The 20938-nt window shown below is 41.8% G+C and overlaps 1 pseudogene; it reads right to left on the reverse strand.

Moving 5' to 3' along the window:
- Window positions 1-682: 682 nt before the first annotated feature.
- On the reverse strand, window positions 683-19733 carry LOC147963811 (uncharacterized; annotated as a pseudogene).
- Between the last annotated feature and the right edge of the window lie 1205 nt (window positions 19734-20938).

Consider the following 20938-nt stretch of genomic DNA (forward strand, 5'->3'; position numbering starts at 1 on the left):
GCAGATGTCGGCAGTGTAGTTTAAGTTTCCAAACCTGACCTGATGGCCAGGGGCGTAGCTCTTGATCTGCTCCAGATGGCCAAGCGAATTGGCCCGCAGTGCGAAGCCGCCGAATACGAAGATCTGTCCGGGGAGGAAAACCTCACCCTGGACCGCATCGTTACCAATGATTGAAGGGGCCATTGAGCCTTACGGTGATGGCACAGTGGAACTCTCAATGAAAGCACCAATGTCGGTGTCAAAACCGGCGGATCTCGGGTAGGGGGTCCCGAACTGTGCGTCTAAGGCAGATGGTAACAGGAGGCAGGGGACACGATGTTTACCCAGGTTCGGGCCCTCTTAATGGAGGCAATACCCTACGTCCTGCTTGATTGATCTTGATGATATGAGTATTACAAGAGTTGATCTACCACGAGATCGTAGAGGCTAAACCCTAGAAGCTAGCCTATGGTATGATTGTTTGTTGTCCTATGGACTAAACCCTCCGGTTTATATAGACACCGGAGGGGGCTAGGGTTACACAGAGTCAGTTACAAGGGAGGAGATCTACATATCCGTATTTCCAAGCTTGCCTTCCATGCCAAGGAAACTCCCATCTGGACACGGGACGAAGTCTTCAATCTTGTATCTTGATAGTCCAACAGTCAGGCCAAAGGATATAGTCCGGCTGTCCGGAGACCCCCTAATCCAGGACTCCCTCAGGGGGCATGGCATTGCCAAGAAGAAGGCGTCTGGCACCACCCATTAGCAAAGGCCAGGGGAAGCAGATCAGCATGCCCCTCTTGTGGTAGTCACCCATGGAGGCTATCAGTTTGGCAACGGCAGGCGATGCAACGGGGAAGGAGAAGCATGAGTCACCGTCGTCAGTGGTGTTAAAGTGGTGGTAGCATCCGCCGAACAGGTGTGCAAGAATGAGGGCCATGGCAGTGGCGTTGAGGGCGAAGGGGAACTAAATGACCCGCGCATACAGGCGACAACCATGAGGTTGGCGGCATGGGTCGATGGTAACGTGGGAACGAAGCTGTTGAAGGAAATATGCCCTAGAGGCAATAATAAAGTTGTTATTTATATTTCCTTATATCATGATAAATGTTTATTATTCATGCTAGAATTGTATTAACCGGAAACTTAGTACATGTGTGAATACATGGACAAACTAAGTGTCACTAGTATGCCTCTACTTGACTAGCTCGTTAATCGAAGATGGTTAAGTTTCCTAGCCATGGATAAGATTTGTCATTTGATGAACGGGATCACATCATTAGAGCATGATGTGATTGACTTGACCCAACTGTTAGCTTAGCACTATGATCGTTTAGTTTATTGCTATTGCTTTCTCCATAACTTATACATGTTCCTATGACTATGAGATTATGCAACTCCCGAATACCGGAGGAACACTTAGTGTGCTATCAAACGTCACAACGTAACTGGGTGACTATAAATATGCTCTAAAGGTGTCTCCAATGGTGTTTGTTGAGTTGGCATAGATCGAGGTTAGGATTTGTCACTCCGTGTATCGGAGAGGTATCTCTGGGCCCTCTCGGTAATGCACATCACTATAAGCCTTGCAAGCAATGTGATTAATGAGTTAGTTATGGGATGTTGCATTACGGAACGAGTAAAATGACTTGCCGGTAACGAGATTGAACTAGGTATTGAGATACTGACGATCGAATCTCGGGCAAGTAACATACCGATGACAAAGGGAACAACGTATGTTGTTATGCGGTTTGACCGATAAAGATCTTCGTACAATATGTAGGAACCAATATGAGCATCCAGGTCCTACTATTGGTTATTGACCGGAAGTGAGTCTCGGTCATGTCTACATAGTTCTCGAACCCGTAGGGTCTGCACGCTTAACGTTCGATGATGATCGGTATTATGAGTTTATGTGTTTTGATGTACCGAAGGTAGTTCAGAGTCCCGGATGTGATCACGGACATGACGAGGAGTCTCGAAATGGTCAAGACATAAAGATCGATATATTGGAAGGCTATGTTTGGACATCGAAAGGGTTCAGGATGAGTTTGGGCATTTACCGGAGTATCAGGGGTTATCGGAACCCCTCGGGGAGTGTATGGGCCTTAGTGGGAGAGAGGAGGAGGCGGCCAAGGTGGGGGGCGCGCACCCCCAAGCCCAATCCGAATTGGGTGGGGCCGGGCCCCCTTCCTTCCCTCTCTCTCCCCCTTCCTTTCTCTCCTACTCCAACTAGGGAAGGGGGAATCCTACACCCACCGGGAGTAGGACTCCCCCCTTGGGCGCGCCATGAGAGGGCCGGCCCTCCCCCTCCTCCACTCCTTTATATACGGAGGAGGGGGCACCCCATAGACACACAAGTTGATTGTTTAGCCATGTGCGGTGCCCCCCTCCATAGATTACCACCTCGGTCATATCGTTGCAGTGCTTAGGCGAAGCCCTGTGCCGGTAGCTTCTTCATCACCGTCAGCACGCCGTCATGCTGATGAAACTCTCCCTCTACCTCAGATGGATCTAGAGTTCGTGGGACGTCACCGAGCTGAACGTGTGCAGATCACAGAGGTGCCGTACCTTCGGTGCTAGGATCGGTCGGATCGTGAAGACGTACGACTACATCAACCATGTTGTCATAACGCTTCCGCTTACGGTCTACGAGGGTACGTGGACAACACTCTCCCCTCTTGTTGCTATGCATCACCTAGATGGATCTTGCATGTGCGTCAGAAAATTTTGAAATTACTGCGTTCCCGAACAGTGGCATCCGATCCAGGTCTATGCGTAGATGTTATATGCACGAGTAGAACATAAAGGAGTTGCTGGCGTGGGTATATACATATTGCTTGCCGTCACTAGTTGATTCTTGATTCAGCGGCATTGTTGGATGAAGCGGCTCAGACTGACATTACGCGTACGCTTACACGAGACTGGTTCTACCGACGTGCTTCGCACACAGGTGGCTAGTGGGTGTCAGTTTCTCCAACTTTAGTTGAATCGGATTCAATGAACAGGGTTCTTTCTAAAGATCAAAAAGCAATCACTATCCCGCGTTGTGGTTTTTGATGCGTAGGTAAGAACGGTTCTTGCTCAGCCCGTAGCAGCCATGTAAAACTTGCAACAACAAAGTAGAGGACGTCTAACTTGTTTTTGCAGGGCATGTTGTGATGTGATATGGTCAAGACATGATGCTAAATTTTATTGTATGAGATGATCATGTTTTGTAACAGAGTTATCGGCAACTGGCAGGAGCCATATGGTTGTCGCTTTATTGTATGAAATGCAATCGCCGTGTAATTGCTTTACTTTATCACTAAGCGATAGCGCTAGTCGTAGAAGAAATAGTTGGCGAGATGACAATGATGCTTCGATGGAGATCACGGTGTCAAGCCGGTGACGATGGTGATCATGACGGTGCTTTGGAGATGGAGATCAAAGGCACAAGATGATGATGGCTATATGATATCACTTTTATTTGATTGCATGTGATGTTTATCCTTTATGCATATTATTTTTCTTAGTTCGGCGGTAGCATTATAAGATGTTCTCTCACTAAATTTCAAGGTACAAGTGTTCTCCCTGAGTATGCACCGTTGCAACAGTTCGTCGTGCCGAGACACCACGTGATGATCGGGTGTGATAAGCTCAACGTTCACATACAATGGGTGCAAGCCAGTTTTGAACATGCAGAATACTCGGGTTAAACTTCACAAGCCTAGCATATGCAGATATGGCCTCGGAACACTAAGACCGAAAGGTCGAGCGTGAATCATATAGTAGATATGATCAACATAATGATGTGCACCATTGAAAACTACTCCATCTCATGTGATGATCAGACATGGTTTAGTTGATATGGATCACATGATCACTTAGATGATTAGAGGGATGTCTATCTAAGTGGGAGTTCTTAAGTAATATGATTAATTGAACTTTAATTTATCATGAACTTAGTACCTGATAGTATTTTTGCACGTCTATGTTGTTGTAGATAGATGGCCCGAGTTGTTGTTCCATTGAATTTTAATGCATTCTGCTACCTCTTGAGCATGTGTTGGTTTTCCCTTGAAGAGGAAAGGGTGATGCAGCAAAGTAACGTAAGTATTTCCCTCAGTTTTTGAGAACCAGGGTATCAATCAAGTAGGAGACTACACTCAAATCACCTAGTACCCGCACAAACAAATAAGAACCTTGCAACCAACGCGATAATGGGGTTGTCAATCTCTTCACGACCACTTGCAAAAGTGAGATCTGATAAAGATAATAAGATAAATATTTTTGGTATTTTTGTGGTATAGGTTGGAAAATAAAGATTGCAAAATAAATAGTAAACTAGAATTGTAGATTGGAAACTTATATGATGTAAAGTAGACCCGGGGGCCATAGGTTTCACTAGTGGCTTCTCTCAAGATAGCATGTATTATGATGGGTGAAGAAATTACTGCTAAGCAATTGATAGAAAACTGCATAGTTATGATGATATCTAAGGCAATGATCATGAATATAGGCATCACGTCCGTGACAAGTAGACCGACATGATTCTGCATCTACTACTATTACTCCACACATCGACCGCTATCCAGCATGCATCTAGATTATTAAGTTCATAAAAACGGAGTAACGCATTAGGCAAGATGACATGATGTAGAGGGATAAAATCAAGAAATATGATATAAACCCCATCTTTTTATCCACGATGGCAACAATACAATACGTGTCATTTCCCTTTCTGTCACTGGGACCGAGCACCGCAAGATTGAACCCAAAGCTAAGCACTTCTCCCATTGCAAGAAATATCAATCTAGTAGGCCAAACTAAACTGATAATTCGAAGAGACTTGCAAAGATATCAAATCATGCATATAAGAATTCAGAGAAGAATCAAATAATATTCATAGATAATCAAGTTCATAAACCCACAATTCACCGGATCCCGGCAAACACACCGCAAAAAGAGTTACATCGAATAGATCTCCAAGATGATCGAGAAGAACTTTGTATTGAGATCCAAAGAGAGAGAAGAAACCATCTAGCTAATAACTATGGACCCGGAGGTTTGTGGTAAACTACTCACACATCATCAGAGAGGCTATGGTGTTGATGTAGAAGCCCTCAATGATCGAATCCCCCTTCGCCGGAGCGCCGGAAAAGGCCCCAAGATGGGATCTCATGGGTACAGAAGGCTGCGGCGGTGGAAAAAGTGTTTCGTGGCTCTCCCCGAAGGTTTCAGGGTATGAGAGTATATATAGGTGAAAGAAGTAGGTCGGTGGAGCTGCGAGGGGCCCACGAGGGTGGGGGGCGCGCCCTCCTGCCTTGTGGCATCCTCGCTGCTTCCTTGACGTCCACTCCAAGTCTCCTAGATCATGTTTGTTCCAAAAAAGATCCTCGCGAAGGTTTAATTCCATTTGGATTCTGTTTGATATTCTTTTTCTGCGAAACACTGAAATAGGCAAAAAAACAGCAATTTGCATTGGGCTTTCGGTTAATAGGTTAGTCCCAAAAATAATATAAAAGTGCATAGTAAAGCCCATTAAACATCCAAAATAGATAATATAATAGCATGGAACAATCAAAAATTATAGATATGTTGGAGACGTATCAAGCATCCCCAAGCTCAATTCCTGCTCGTCCTCGAGTAGGTAAATGATAAAAACAGAATTTTTGATGTGGAATGCTACCTAACTTAATTTTCAATGAAATTTTCTTTATTGTGGCATGAATGTTCAGATCCGAAAGATTCAAGACAAAAGTTTAATATTGACATAAAAACAATAATACTTCAAGCATAATAACTAAGCAATTATGTCTTCTCAAAATAACATGGCCAAAGAAAGCTTATCCCTACAAAATCATATAGTTTGGCTATGCTTCATTTTCGTCACACAAAAATGCTCTCATCATGCACAACCCCGATGACAAGCCAAGCAATTGTTTCATACTTTAGTAATCTCAAACTTTTTTCAATTTTCACGCAATACATGAGTGTGAGCCATGGACATAGCACTATGGGGGGAATAGAATATATTGATGGGGGTTGTGTGGAGAAGACAAAAAAAGAAGAAAGTCTCACATTGACACAGCTAATCAACGGGCTATGGAGATGCCCGTTAATTGATGTCAATGCGAGGAGTAGGGATTGCCATGCAACGGATGCACTAGAGCTATAAATGTATGAAAGCTCAACAAAAGAAACTAAGTGGGTGTGCATCCAACTTGCTTGCTCACGAAGACCTAGGGCATTTGAGGAAGCCCATTGTTGGAATATACAAGCCAAGTTCTATAATGAAAAATTCCCACTACTATATGAAAGTGACAATATAAGAGACTCTCTATAATGAAGATCATGGTGCTACTTTGAAGCACAAGTGTGGAAAAAAGGATAGTAGCATTGTCCCTTTTTTTGGCCTTTCTTTTTTTATTTGGCCTTTTTTGGGACAATGCTCTATTAATGATGATCATCACACTTCAATTTATTTACAACTCAAAGATTACAACTCGATACTAGAACAAAGTATGACCCTATATGAATGCCTCCGGCAGTGTACCAGGATGGGCAATGAATCAAGAGTGACATGTATGAAATTATGCATGGTGGCTTTGCCACAAATACGATATCAACTACATGATCATGCATGGCAATATGACAATGATGAAGCGTGTCATAATAAACGTAACGGTGGACAGTTGCATGGCAATATATCTCGGAATGGCTATGGAAATGCCATAATAGGTAGGTATGGTGGCTGTTGTGAGGAAGATATAAGGAGGTTTATGTGTGATAGAGCATATCATATCACGGGGGTTGGATGTACCGGCAAATTTTGCACCAACTCTCAAGGTGAGAAAGGGCAATGCACGGTACCGAAGAGGCTAGCAATGATGGGAAGGTGAGAGTGCGTATAATCCATGGACTCAACATTAGTCATAAAGAACTCACATACTTATTGCAAAAATCTACAATTCATCAAAAACCAAGCATTACACGCATGCTCCTAGGGGGATAGATTGGTAGGAAAAGACCATCGCTCGTCCCCGACCGCCACTCATGAGGAGGACAATCAAAGAAACACCTCATGCTTCAAATTTGTCACACAACGTTCACCATACGTGCATGCTACGGGACTGGCAAACTCTAACACAAGTACTTCTCAAATTCACAACTACTCAACTAGCATGGCTCTAATATTACCATCTTCATATCGCAAAACGATCATCAAGTATCAAACTTCTCATAGTATTCAATGCACTCTATATGAAAGTTTTTCTATACCCATCTTGGATGCCTATCATATTAGGACTAATTTTATATCCAAAGCAAATTACCATGCTGTTCTACAGGACTCTCAAAATAATATAAGTGAAGCATGAGAGATCAATAATTTCTATAAAATAAAACCACCAATGTGCTCTAAAAGATATAAGTGAAGCGCTAGAGCAAAATTATCTAGCTCAAAAGATATAAGTCAAGCACAAAGAGTATTCCAATAAATTCTGATTCATGTGTGTCTCACCAAAAGGTGTGTACAGCAAGGATGATTGTGGTAAACTAAAAATCAAAGACTCAAACCATACAATACGCTCCAAGCAAAACACATATTATGTGGTGAGTAAAAATATAGCCTCAAGTAAAGTTACCGATAGACGAAGACGAAAGAGGGGATGCCTTCCGGGCATTCCCAAGCTTAGGCTTTTGGTTGTCCTTGGATTTTACCTAGGGGTTCCTTGGGCATCCCCAAGCTTAGGGTCTTGCCACTCCTCGTTCCAAAATCCATCAAATCTTTACCCAAAAACTTGAAAACTTCACAACACAAAACTCAACAGAAAATCTCATGAGCTTCGTTAGTATAAGAAAACAAATCACCACTTTAATGTACTTTAATAAACTCATTCTTTATTTATATTGGTGTTAAACCTACTGTATTCCAACTTCTCTATGGTTCATACCCCCGATACTAGCCATAGATTCATTAAAATAAGCAAACAACAGACGAAAAACAGAATCTGTCAAAAAACAGAACAGTCTGTAGCAATCTGTAGGTTTCGAATACTTCTGTAACTCCAAACATTCTACCAAATTATAATGACCTAAATAATTTGTATATTGATCTACTGCAGTTGTAATCAGTATTTTATCGCTCACTGGTTAAAAATGAAAATTATTCTCGTGAGCGCATACTTTCTGTTTTTTTCAGCAAGATCAAACAACAATCATCCAAGAAGATCCTAAAGGCTTTACTTGGCACAAACACTAATTAAAACATAAAAAACACAATCATAACAGAGGATAGATTATTTATTTATTACTAAACAGGAACAAAAAACAAGAAACAAAAATAAAATTGGGTTGCCTCCCAACAAGCGCTATCGTTTAACGCCCCTAGCTAGGCATAAAACCAGAATAGATCTAGGTATTATCATCCTTGGTAGGCAATTCTTCAATTGAACACTTATAACCCTTAGGAATTTCCTTCTTTTTATTAATTATCATACTCCTAAGCAAGAAATCAAGAAATTAATTTGTAGCAAAAGGTTCCTTAATGATAGTGAAAAAGTTGGGATGAACACTTATTGATTTGAGATCCGCATTTTCCTTACTAGAAGATTCACCCTTATTTTTAGGAACATACATAAACTTGGCAACTTTGGTAGTAGGAGGGTTTGAAGTGTTTCTTACGGCAGAAAGTTAGACCCTAAGTTGGTAATAATATCCTCAAGTTTATCAATTCTAGTAGAATCTTGATCTATCTTTTCATTAACTATGGGTTCTTTCTCTTGAAAAAAATTCAGAGTAACTCCTACCTTAGATCCATATTGAGTAATTTGATTTTGGATCTTTTTATCCAAATTCTGGATCAACTCTACCGTGGCAACTTTATTTTTGATAATTTCAAGCCTTTGCATCACATGTTCCAAAGTTAAAATAGTTCCATTAACCAAAAGAGGTGGTGGGCCAAACAGATCTAACATAACATTATAAGAATCAAAAGTGTGGCTACCCAAGAAATTTCCTCCGGTAATGGTATCAAGGATATATCTGTTCCAAGGAGTGATGCCTACATAAAAATTGCAAAGAAGAACGGAAGTAGATTGCTTCCTAGTGGATCCATTTTGAGCATTGCAAATTCTATGCCAAGCATCTTTCAGATTTTCTCCCTCCCTTTGTTTAAAATTAAGAACTTCATAATTGGGAGTACTAACAATGATAGGAGGACTAGCCATAACAGATAAATAAACAATCTAACACACGGACACGCGAGAAGCAAGCACAAAAAAGAGACGAACGAAAAAAGGGCGAATAAAACGGCAAAGGTGAAGTGGGGAGAGGAAAACGAGAGGCAAATGGCAAATAATGTAATGCGAGGGATAAGGGTTTGTGATGGGTACTTGGTGTGTCTTGACTTGGCGTATATCTCCCCGGCAACGGCGCCAGAAATCCTTCTTCCTACCTCTTGAGCATGCATTGGTTATCCCTTGGAGAGGAAAGGGTGATGCAGCAAAGTAGCGTAAGTATTTCCATTAGTTTTGAGAACCAAGGTATCAATCCAGTAGGAGACTACACTCAAATCGCCTAGTACCTGCACAAACGAATAAGAACCTTGCAACCAACGTGATAAAGGGGTTGTCAATCCCTTCACGACCACTTGCAAAAGTGAGATCTGATAAAGATAATAAGATAAATATTTTTGGTATTTTTGTGGTATAGGTTAGAAAATAAAGATTGCAAAATAAATAGTAAACTAGAATTGTAGATTGGAAACTTATATGATGTAAAGTAGACCCGGGGGCCATAGGTTTCACTAGTGGATTCTCTCAAGATAGCATGTATTACGGTGGGTGAACAAATTATTGCAGAGCAATTGATAGAAAAAAGCATAGTTATGATGATATCTAAGGCAATGATCATGAATATAGGCATCACGTCCGTGACAAGTAGACCGAAACGATTCTGCATCTACTACTATTACTCCACACATCGACCGCTATCTAGCATGCATCTAGATTATTAAGTTCATAAGAACGGAGTAACGCATTAGGCAAGATGACATGATGTACAGGGATAAACTCAAGCAATATGATATAAACCCCATCTTTTTATCCTCGATGGCAACAATACAATACGTGTCGTTTCCCTTTCTGTCACGGGGACCGAGCACCGCAAGATTGAACCCAAAGCTAAGCACTTATCCCATTGCAAGAAAGATCAATCTAGTAGGCCAAACTAAACCGATAATTCGAATAGACTTGCAAAGATATCAAATCATGCATATAAGAATTCAGAGAAGAATCAAATAATATTCATAGATAATCAAGTTCACAAACCCACAATTCATCGGATCCCGGCAAACACATCGCAAAAAGAGTTACATCGAATAGATCTCCAAGAATATCGAGGAGAACTTTGTATTGAGATCCAAAGAGAGAGAAGAAGCCATCTAGATAATAACGATGGACCCGAAGGTCTGTGGTAAGCTACTCACACATCATCGGAGAGGCTATGGTGTTGATGTAGAAGCCCTCCGTGATTGAATCCCCCTCCAGCGGAGCGCCGGAAAAGGCCCCAAGATGGGATCTCACGGGTACAGAAGGTTGCAGCGGTGGAAAAAGTGTTTCGTGGCTCTCCCCGAAGGGTTCAGGGTATGAGAGTATATATAGGTGAAAGAAGTAGGTCGGTGGAGCTGTGAGGGGCCCATGAGGGTGACCTAGTGCATCGGGTCCATTGAAAATCTTTTGTCACAATACTGGTGTGATACGTCTCCAACATATCTATCATTTTTTTGTTGTTCCATGCTATTATATTATCTGTTTTGGATGTTTAATGGGCTTTAATATGCACTTTTATATTATTTTTGGGACTAACCTATTAACCGAAGGCCCAGTGCAAATTGCTGTTTTTTGCCTATTTCAGTGTTTCGTAGAAAAGGAATATCAAACGGAATCCAAACGGAATGAAACCTTCGCGAGGATCTTTTTTGGAACAAATGCAATCCAGGAGACTTGGAGTGGAGGTCAAGGAAGCAACGAGGTGGCGAGGTAGGGTGGCGCGCCCAGGGGGTAGGTGCGCCCCCCACCCTCGTGGGCCCCTCGTAGCTCCACCGACCTACTTCTTTCGCCTATATATACTCTTATACCCTGAAAACATCCAGGAGAGCCACGAAACCACTTTTCCACCGCCGCAACCTTCTGTACCCATGAGATCCCATCTTGGGGCCTTTTCCAGCAATCTGTCGGAGGGGGATTCGATCACGGAGGGCTTCTACATCAACACCATAGCCTCTCCGATGATGTGAGTAGTTTACCACAGACCTTCGGGTCCATAGTTATTAGCTAGAAGGCTTCCTCTCTCTCTTTGGTTCTCAATACAAAGTTGCCCTCGATGTTCTTGGAGATCTATTCGATGTAATACTTTTGCGGTGTGTTTGCCTAGATCCGATGAATTGTGGGTTTATGATCAAGATTATCTATGAACAATATTTGATTCTTCTCTAAATTCTTATATGCATGATTTGATATCTTTGCAAGTCTCTTTGAATTATCAGTTTGGTTTGGCCTACTAGATTGATCTTTCTTGCAATGGGAGAAGTGCTTAGCTTTGGGTTCAATCTTGCGGTGCTCGATCCCAGTGACAGAAAAGGAACCGACATGTATTTTATTGTTCCCATCGAGGATAAAAAGATGGGGTTTATATCATATTGCTTGAGTTTATCCCTCTACATCATGTCATCTTGCCTAATGTATTACTCTGTTCTTATGAACTTAATACTCTAGATGCATGTTGGATAGCGGTCGATGTGTGGAGTAATTCTAGTAGATGCAGAATCATTTCGGTCTACTTGACACAGACGTGATGCCTATGTGTACGATCATGCCTAGATATTCTCATAACTATGTGCTTTTCTATCAATTGCTCGGCAGTAATTTGTTCACCCATCGTAATATATGCTATCTTGAGAGAAGCCACTAGTGAAACCTATGGCCCCCAAGTCTACTTTACATCATATAAGTTTCCAATCTACAATTCTAGTTTACTATTTGTTTTGCAATCTTTACTTTCCAATCTATACAACAAGTGTGATGAATTACATTATGAAGTGATTCACGATAGATCTTTGAATAAAAAGCATGATTTCAATGATGTTATTATAAAGTCTATTAATGTCAATTGTGTTAATGATATGCAAAACCTCAAGCTTGGGGATGCTAGTTTTGCTATGACTACTATTTGTTGCAATGATCGTGATTGGGGTGATTCTTCTTATGATCTTGAAAATTTATTTAAGCCCCATGATGAATATGAGATTGATAATAATGTTTGCAATAATATTGAAAGTGGGTTTGGAAGAGTGTCAACTTTAGGTCCCACATATTTGGATAATGTTCAATCTTATGAAGTTTTTGATAAAAAGTGTGTTTGGAGAGGTCATGACCTTAGTTAATGATATTCCCACTATTTTGGAAGAGTGTCAACTTTGCATATATGTGGATCATGTAGAGAAAATTTTATGTGATAGCTATATTGTTGAATTTTAATATGATCCTACATGCAATTATTATGAGAGAGGAAAATATGGTTGTAGAAATTTTCATGTTACTAATTTACCTCTCGTTATGTTGAGATTGATATTGTTTCTTTCTGCTTCCTTGCATATGCTAGTTTTTGTTTGCCTTGATAATTTGTTTCCCTATAAGATTCCTATGTATAGGAAGTATGTTAGACTTAGATGTGTTTGTCACATGTTTTATGATGCTCTCTTTGTGCTTCAATTCTTGTCTTTCATGTGAGCATCATTGAAATCTCTATGCCTAGCTAGGGGCGTTAAACGATAGCGCTTGTTGGGAGGCAACCCAATTTTATTTTTGTTCCTTCCTTTTTGCTCCTGTTTAGTAATAAATAATTCATCTATACTCTATTATGATTGTGTTTTTTATGTTTTAATTAGTGTTTGTGCCAAGTAAAGCCTTTAGGATCTTCTTGGGTGATTGTTATTTGATCTTGCTGAAAAAAACAAAAAGTATGCGCTCACGAGAATAATTTTCATTTTTTACCAGAGAGAGATAAAATACCAATTCTAACTGCAGTAGATCAATATACAAACTATTTAGGACTTCCTAATATTTCAGGATTTTTTGAGTTACAGAAGTATTCTAAACTTCCAGATTGCTACAGACTATTCTGTTTTTGACAGATTCTGTTTTTCATGTGTTGTTTACTTATTTTGATGAATCTATGGCTAGTATCGGGGGGTATGAACCATAGAGAAGTTGGAATACAGTAGGTTTAACACCAATATAAATAAATAATGAGTTCATTACAGTACATTAAAGTGGTGGTTTGTTTTCTTATACTAACGGAGCTCATGAGATTTTCTGTTGAGTTTTGTGTTGTGAAGTTTTCAAGTTTTGGGGTAAAGATTTGATGGATTTTGGAACAAGGAGTGGCAAGAGCATAAGATTGGGGATTCCCAAGGTACCACAAGGTAAAATTCAAGGACAACCAAAAGCCTAAGCTTGGGGATGCCCCGGAAGGCATCCCCTCTTTCGTCTTCGTCTATCGGTAACGTTACTTGAGGCTATATTTTTATTCACCACATGATATGTGTTTTGCTTGGAGCGTATTGTATGATTTGAGTCTTTGATTTTTAGTTTACCACAATCATCCTTGTTGTACACACCTTTTGTGAGAGAGACACATGAATCGGAATTTATTAGAATACTCTATGTGCTTCACTTATATCTTTTGAGCTAGATAACTTTGCTCTAGTGCTTCACTTATATCTTTTTAGAGCATGGTGGTGGTTTTATTTTATAGAAATTGTTGATCACTCATGCTTCACTTATATTATTTTGAGAGTCTTTTAGAACAGCATGGTAATTTGCTTTGGTTATGAAATTAGTCCTAATATGATAGGCATCCAAGATGGGTATAATAAAAACTTTCATAGAAAGTGCATTGAATACTATGAGAAGTTTGATACTTGATGATTGTTTTGAGATATGAAGATGGTGATATTAGAGTCATGCTAGTTGATTAGTTGTGAATTTGAGAGATACTTGTGTTAAAGTTTGTGATTCCCGTAGCATGCACGTATGGTGAACCGTTATGTGATGAAGTCGGAGCATGATTTATTTTTTGATTGTCTTCCTTATGAGTGGCAGTCAGGGATGAGCGATGGTCTTTTCCTACCAATCTATCCCCCTAGGAGCATGCGCGTAGTACTTTATTTCGATAACTAATAGATTTTTGCAATAAGTATGTGAGTTCTTTATGACTAATGTTGAGTCCATGGATTATACGCACTCTCACCCTTCCACCATTGCTAGCCTCTCTAGTACCGCGCAACTTTCGTCGGTACCATAAACCCACCATATACCTTCCTCAAAACAGCCACCATACCTACCTATTATGGCATTTCCATAGCCATTCCGAGATATATTGCCATGCAACTTTCCACCATTCCATTTATTATGACATGCTCCATCATTGTCATATTGCTTTGCATGATCATGTAGTTGACATCGTATTTGTGGCAAAGCCACCGTTCATAATTTCATACATGTCACTCTTGATTCATTGCACATCTCGGTACACCGCCGGAGGCATTCACATAGAGTCATATTTTGTTCTAAGTATCAAGTTGTAATTCTTGAGTTGTAAGTAAATAGAAGTGTGATGATTTTCATTATTAGAGCATTGTCCCATATGAGGAAAGGATGATGGAGACTATGATACCCCCACAAGTCGGGATGAGATTCCGGACGAAAAAAAGGCCATAAAAAAGAGAAAAAAAGGCCCAAATAAAAAAACGAGAGAAAAAGAGAGAAGGGGCAATGCTACTATCCTTTTTTCCACACTTGTGCTTCAAAGTAGCACCATGATCTTCATGATAGAGAGTCTCCTATTTTGTCACTTTCATATAATAGTGGGAATTTTTCATTATAGAACTTGGCTTGTATATTCCAATGATGGGCTTCCTCAAAATGCCCTAGGTCTTCGTGAGCAAGCAAGTTGGATGCACACCCACTTAGTTTCTTTTGTTGAGCTTTCATACACTTATAGCTCTAGTGCATCCGTTGCATGGTAATCCATACTCACTCACATTGATATCTATTGATGGGCATCTCCATAGCCCGTTGATACGCATAGTTGATGTGAGACTATCTTCTCCTTTTTTTTCTTCTCCAAAACCATCATTCTATTCCACCTATAGTGTTATGGCCATGGCTCACGCTCATGTATTTGTGAAGATTGAAAAAGTTTGAGAACATCAAAAGTATGAAACAATTGCTTGGCTTGTCATCGGTGTTGTGCATGATTTAAATATTTCGTGTGATGAAGATAGAGCATAGCCAAACTATATGATTTTGTAGGGATAACTTTCTTTGGCCATGTTATTTTGAGAAGACATGATTGCTTTATTAGTATGCTTGAAGTATTGTTATTTTTATGGCAATATTAAACTTTTGTCTTGAATCTTTTGGATCTGAATATTCATGCCACAATAAAGAAAATTACATTGAAAATTATGTTAGGTAGCATTCCACATCAAAATACCAGTTTTTATCATTTACCTACTCGAGGACAAGCAGGAATTAAGCTTGGGGATGCTTGATACGTCTCCAACGTATCTATAATTTTATTGTTCCATGCTATTATATTATCTGTTTTGGATGTTTAATGGGCTTTAATATGCACTTTTATATTATTTTTGGGACTAACCTATTAACCGAAGGCCCAGTGCAAATTGTTGTTGTTGCCTACTTCAGTGTTTCACAGAAAAGGAATATCAAACGGAATCCAAACGGAATGAAACCTTCGCGAGGATCTTTTTTGGAACAAACGCAATCCAGGAGACTTGGAGTGGAGGTCAAGGAAGCAACTAGGCGGCCACGAGGTAGGGCGGCGCGCCCCCCACCCTCGTGGGCCCCTCGTAGCTCCACCAACCTACTTCTTTCGCCTATATATACTCTTATACCCTGAAAACATCTAGGAGAGCCACGAAACCACTTTTCCATCGCCGCAACCTTCCGTACCCATGAGATCCCATCTTGGGGCCTTTTCGGCGATCTGTTGGAGGGGGATTCGATCATGGAGGGCTTCTACATCAACACCATAGCCTCTCCGATGATGTGTGAGTAGTTTACCACAGACCTTCGAGTCCATAGTTATTAGCTAGATGGCTTCTTCTCTTTCTTTGGTTCTCAATACCAAGTTCTCCTCGATGTTCTTGGAGATCTATTCGATGCAATACTTTTTGCGGTGTGTTTGCCAAGATCCGATGAATTGTGGGTTTATGATCAAGATTATCTATGAACAATATTTGATTCTTCTCTGAATTCTTATATGCATGATTTGATATCTTTGGAAGTCTCTTCAAATTATCAGTTTGGTTTGGCCTACTAGATTGATCTTTCCTGCAATGGGAGAAGTGCTTAGCTTTGGGTTCAGTCTTGCGGTGCTTGATCCCAGTGACAGAAAGGGAACCGACACGTATTGTATTGTTTCCATCGAGGATAAAAAGATGGGGTTTATATCATATTGCTTGAGTTTATCCCTCTACACCATGTCATCTTACCTAATGTGTTACTCTATTCTTATGAACTTAATACTCTAGATGCATGCTGGATAGCAGTCGATGTGTGGAGTAATAGTAGTAGATGCAGAATCGTTTCGGTCTACTTGACACGGGCGTGATGCCTATGTTTATGATCATGCCTAGATATTCTTATAACTATATGTTTTTCTATCAATTGCTCGGCAGTAATTTGTTCACCCACCATAATATATGCTATCTTGAGAGAAGCCACTAGTGAAACCTATGGCCCCCGGGTCTACTTTACATCATATAAGTTTCCGAACTACAATTCTAGTTTACTATTTATTTTGCAATCTTTACTTCTTAATCTATACAACAAAAATACCAAAAATATTTATCTTATTATCTTTATCCGATCTCATTTTCGTAAGTGATCGTGAAGGGATTGACAACCCCTTTATCGCGTTGATTGCGAGGTTCTTGTTTGTTTGTGCAGGTACTAGGCAACTTGTGTGTAGTCTCCTACTGGATTGATATCTTGGTTCTCAAAAACTGAGGGAAATACTTACGCTACGTTGCCGCATCACCCTTTCCTCTTCAAGGGAAAACCAACGCATGCTCAAGAGGTAGTATGGTGCAATTGCCTTGGCAAAGGAATCCAGATTTCACAAGAGAACCAAGCACATCAAGAGACGCTTCAATTCCATCCGCGATCAAGTCAAGGAGGGAGACATAGAGATTTGTAATATACATACGGATCTGAATATTGCATACCCGTTGACTAAGCCTCTCTCACGAGCAAAACATGATCAACACCAAGACTCCATGGGTGTTAGAATCATTACTGTGTAATCTAGATTATTGACTCTAGTGCAAGTGGGATACTGAAGGAAATATGCCCTAGAGGCAATAATAAAGTTGTTATTTATATTTCCTTATATCATGATAAATGTTTATTATTCATGCTAGAGTTGTATTAACCGGAAACTTAGTACATGTGTGAATACATAGACAAACTAAGTGTCACTAGTATGCCTCTACTTGACTAGCTCGTTAATCGAAGATGGTTAAGTTTCCTAGCCATGGACAAGAGTTGTCATTTGATGAACGGGATCACATCATTAGAGAATGATGTGATTGACTTGACCCATCCGTTAGCTTAGCACTATGATCGTTTAGTTTATTGCTATTGTTTTCTCAATAACCTATACATGTTCCTATGACTATGAGATTATGCAACTCCCGAATACCGAGAAACACTTAGTGTGCTATCAAACATCACAACGTAACTGGGTGACTATAAAGATGCTCTACAGGTGTCTCCAATGGCGTTTGTAGAGTTGGCATAGATCGAGATTAGGATTTGTCACTCCGTGTATCGGAGAGGTATCTCTGGGCCCTCTCGGTAATGCACATCACTATAAGCCTTGCAAGCAATGTGACTAATGAGTTAGTTACGGGATGTTGCATTACAGAACGAGTAAAGAGACTTGCCGGTAACGAGATTGAACTAGGTATTGAGATACCGACGATCGAATCCCGGGCAAGTAACATACCGATGACAAAGGGAATAGCGTATGTTGTTATGCGGTTTGACTTATAAAGATCTTCATAGAATATGTAGGAACCAATATGAGCATCCAGGTTCCGCTATTGGTTATTGACCGGAAGTGAGTCTCGGTCATGTCTACATAGTTCTCGAACCCGTAGGGTCCGCACGCTTAACGTTCGATGACGATCGGTATTATGAGTTTATGTGTTTTGATGTAACGAAGGTAGTTCGGAGTCTCGGATGTGATCATGGACATGACGGGGAGTCTCGAAATGGTCGTGACATAAAGATCGATATATTCGAAGGCTATGTTTGGACATCGGAAGGGTTCCGGATGAGTTCGGGCATTTACCGGAGTACCGGGGGGTTACCGGAACCCCCCGGGGAGTGTATGGACCTTATTGGGCCTTAGTGGGAGAGACGAGGAGGCGGCCAAGGTGGAGGGCGCGTCGCCCCCAAGCCCAATCCGAATTGGGTGGGCCCCCCTTCCTTCCCTCTTTGTCCCCCTTCCTTTCTCTCCTACTCCAACTAGGGAAGGGGGAATCCTACTCCCACCGGGAGTAGGACTCCCCCCTTGGGTGTGCCATGAGAGGGTCGGCCCTCCCCCTCCTCCACTCCTTTATATACGGGGGAGGGGTCACCCCATAGACACACAAGTTGATTGTTTAGCCGTGTGCGGTGCCCCCCTCCACAGATTTCCACCTCGGTCATATCGTTGCAGTGCTTAGGCCAAGCCCTGCGCTGGTAGCTTCTTCATCACCGTCACCACGTCGTCGTGCTGACCAAACTCTCCCTCGACCTCAGCTAGATCTAGAGTTCATGGGATGCCACCGAGTTGAACGTGTGCAGATCGCGGAGGTGTCGTACCTTTGGTGCTAGGATCGGTCGGATCGTGAAGACGTACAACTACATCAACCGCGTTGTCATAATGCTTCCGCTTACGGTCTACGAGGATATATGGACAACACTCTCCCCTCTCGTTGCTATGCATCACCTAGATGGATCTTGCGTGTGCGTAGGAAAATTTTGAAATTACTTCCCCAACGGTTGTGACCAGGCCACAGCTTCAAACTGGAGCCCGGGGTCTTCTGGGATTTGGAGTACGTGGGCAAGCGACATGCAAGAGGCAGGGGTGGATGGCAGTGGTGGAAGAGGTGGCAGGGTTCTAGCGAAGGTGAAGGCGTAGTTGCAGTGGCAGACCTTGGATTGGTCGAGGATGATCTCAGCGACACGCGAGGATGCCAAGTGAAAGCGGAAGACGAGAGGGGAGCACATGGCAACGAAGAAATCCGCAGCACTGCCGCCAAGAGCAGCTTGGAGCAGGGCAGCGACGACAATGGTGTCGAGGTGGCGGTCGGAGAAGTCGAAAATGACGTAGAAGGGCGAAGCGAGGTGGAGTTCGGGGATGGTGATGTCGAGGCGAAGGTAGTAGCTGCAGTCGTCCTCGAACTCGAGCCCCATGGCATTGCCGCAGCCCAGGAAGCATCGGTGAGCTACCTGGCCGGCTTTAACGTAGGGCAGGTCGAAGAAAGGTGATGGTGGTGGCGCAACAGTGGGGATGAGCTCGTCATTTGGGTGAGTGCTGAGGGTGAGGTCAGGTGGAGGAGTAGTCGGGGAGTTGGTGGTGGCCGGAGGTGGTGGAGGAGGCGGGGGGAGAGGAGAGGAGAGAGCCATCTGGTTCTCCTCTGTTGTTCCTTGTTCCTTTCGTGTGTGTGCGTGTGTGTGTGTGTGTGTGTGTGTGTGTGTGTGTGTTGGGTGTTGATTCTCCTATGATGTTCCTTGTTCCTTCTTGTGTGTATCGGATGCTACTTGTTGTAGCCGTTGTGTTGTATCTCAGTCTTTTTATGATAATGAAAATGGTTCAGTCGGCGTAAGCCCACCGTAGCACCGTCGGAAAATAAAAACCACAACAAACCCACGGTCCATCCTTGTAGTCTGAAACATTTGTAGTACACCTCACGTTTCATCAAAATCAACCCATTATAATGAAACAAGGTCAAAACGATGGAACTGGGCCGTGTGTTATTTTGTAGAAACCAGAGGATACATGCGTTGCTGCCGGAAATGGTTGATGAAACTTGGGTTGGTAACATGGCGAGTTCATTAAAATTACTCGGCGGCCACTGCATGTGATGAGGGAGGCGGAGACGCGGCGCATAAGCGGAATCGTCGTGCAGCGCTAGAGCTAGAGGGTGGCAGGCCCCACTGGTCACTTTGACTAGGGCTTAAATAAAACAAAATATTTCAAAAATATTAATAAGCCAATGACATGTGGGTCCAATATCTAATTTGAATAGTCCTTTTCTTTTTTTCTCTTTTTATTAAAGTTTGGCGTCACATGTAAGTATGTGAGAGAGAGGGGGTGAGAAAAATGGTATTTTGTTTTGTTTTTTTAGAGTGGATCCCACCAGTAAATGACACATGAAGACAGGGGCAAAAATGTCAAATAAACGGCTAGATACTAGTCAAATAGCTTTGACTCGATGAAAACAACATGAAAGGACATTTCTAAAAGTGCAACTAATGGCAGAGGGGCAAATTTGAGCATGCTTCAAAATATGACTAGTGGATTCGAGTTAGGATCACAAATGTAGATGTCTTCTTTTTAATATTTATAAGTGCTTAGTTTTTAGTTCAAAGTTTGCTGCAACCCTGTTTGCGCCACTGCCAATTGAGTTTTTGTGGGAACAGTTGGTCTGAGCAGCTGCTGCCAAGCAACCACCATGTCGGGTGTTCTCAACGCCCGTCTTCTTGCTCCTATCACCGCCTAGGGTTTGTGAGGCATCCAATGTAAGTGTGTGTGTGAGGGAGAGAGAGAGGAGTGTGGATAGGCTTTGCGAGGAGGAGGACCGATCGTAAAGCCGCAGACTTCTCAATTG

Source organism: Triticum urartu, chromosome 6A (assembly GCF_056163025.1).
Source record: "Triticum urartu cultivar PI428250 chromosome 6A, HENAU_Tu73, whole genome shotgun sequence".
NCBI classification, from domain to species: domain Eukaryota; kingdom Viridiplantae; phylum Streptophyta; class Magnoliopsida; order Poales; family Poaceae; genus Triticum; species Triticum urartu.